Consider the following 1,844-nt stretch of genomic DNA (forward strand, 5'->3'; position numbering starts at 1 on the left):
TAATTAACTAGTTGTTACTTAACCTTCTAATTGCTGTATAAGTCTAGTTACATGAAATACAAGTTGGGGTTTTGATTTTTTACTTTGCTTTTCTGTTTGGAGTGTCACTGTAACTACTGTATTGTAAATGATGGAAAATAATTGCATATGTTAAAAAAATAAATTGTGTTATATTCAAAAAAAATTTTTTTAAATAAAAGGATCATTCTGGGGGCACCTGGGTGGCTCAGTTGGTTAAGCATCCGGCTTCAGCTCAGGTCATGCTCTCACAGTTCGTGGGTTCAAGCCCCGTGTCGGGCTCCGTGCTGACAGCTAGCTCAGAGCCTGGAGCCTGCTTCAGATTCTGTATCTCCCTCTCTCTCTGACCCTCCCCTACTCGCACTGTCTCTTTCTGTCTCTCAAAAATAAATTAAAAACATTAAAAACATTTTTAATAAATAAATAAAAGGATCATTCTGCAGTTATGTAAAGAATAGGCTGTAGGAGGCAAGAAGCATGGACACCAATCAGGAGGCTATTGAATTAGATTCAGGTGAAAGACAATCATGGTGGTTTAGCCTAGGAGAGGGCAAGTGAGGTGGTAAGAAGGGGATGCATCCCAGATATGTGCTGAAAGTAGAACCAACAAGATTTGCTCCTGAATTGGACGTGAGATGTGAGAGAAAGTGAGGACAAAAGATAAGGGTAAGATTTCTGTCCTGCACATTAGATGGGAAATACTGAAAGAAGACCAATGGAATGGAGAGAACTGAAAATCTAGGTTGGAGTCACTGCATTTGTAACGCCTATTAGATATATAAGCAGAAAGTGACTGAACAGATGATTCTAGAATTCAAAGGTGAGGTTGAGGTCAAAGATATAAATTTGAAAATCATCAATAAATAGATGGTATCTAAAGCCATAAAGTGGAGATCACCCAGGGATGGAGTTCTGAGAAAAGAGGGAAAATCTGAGGTTCAAAAGTAGCTGATGATAGCTGTGATTTTTTTTTTTTTTTTGCTCAATTTCCTAAATTGGAAAAGTTAAAAGCTGGCAATCCTACAGCCATCATCAAAGGTTTGGTGGTATACATATGAATAAATACACATTCACTTATTTTAGTATATCTAGTATTTTACTCTAAAGTTCTGACAATCTAAGTCTAAATAATATCTCTAGCTCCCTTTGCTATCCTTAGTAGCAAAGGTTTTCAAAAGGCTTCAAAGGTTTTCCTGGAAAGCAGACTTTCCTTGGACTGGAAGTTTATACTCTGGGGAGAGATGATATTAAGGAGTTCAAAAGAATGGATCCTCTGACAGCAGAGGTCCAGAGAGCAGTAATAACGTGGTGCTGTCTCATGGCCCAGTGACACTGGTGAGGCAGTACATACGGCGTTCAGAGCAGAGACTTTCAGAAGGAGCGTGAACGGGCCTCAGCTCAGACACTTGTTAGCTACAAAACTCTGAGTAAATGGCTCCCCTCCCTAAGCCTCTGCTTGCTTCTTTTTTTTTTTTTTTACTTTTCTTTTTTTTTCCATAATATTTTATCGTCAAATTGTTTTCCATACAACACCCAGTGCTCTACCCAAGTGCCCACCACCATCACCACCACCTCATTTCCCCCTCCCCCTTCCCCCTCAACTCTCAGTTCATATTCAGCATTCAGCAGTCTCTCAAGTTTTGCATCCCTCTCTCTCCCCAACTCTCTCTCCCTCCTCCGCTCCCCTTGGTTCTCCATTAGGTCTCTCTTGTTTTCCTGCTAGACCTATGAGTGCAAACATATGGTTTCTGTCCTTCTCTGCCTGGCTTACTTCACTCAGCATGACACCCTCAAGGTCCATCCACTTTCCTACAAAGGGCCATATG

The 1,844-nt window shown here is 40.6% G+C and overlaps 1 protein-coding gene across 1 annotated transcript in view; it reads right to left on the reverse strand.

Moving 5' to 3' along the window:
• ERC2 (ELKS/RAB6-interacting/CAST family member 2) overlaps window positions 1-1,844 on the reverse strand; it is a 916,748-nt gene that overhangs the window by 695,018 nt on the left and 219,886 nt on the right. The gene's annotated exons all lie outside the window — the stretch shown is intronic.

Source organism: Suricata suricatta, chromosome 12 (genome assembly GCF_006229205.1).
Source record: "Suricata suricatta isolate VVHF042 chromosome 12, meerkat_22Aug2017_6uvM2_HiC, whole genome shotgun sequence".
NCBI classification, from domain to species: domain Eukaryota; kingdom Metazoa; phylum Chordata; class Mammalia; order Carnivora; family Herpestidae; genus Suricata; species Suricata suricatta.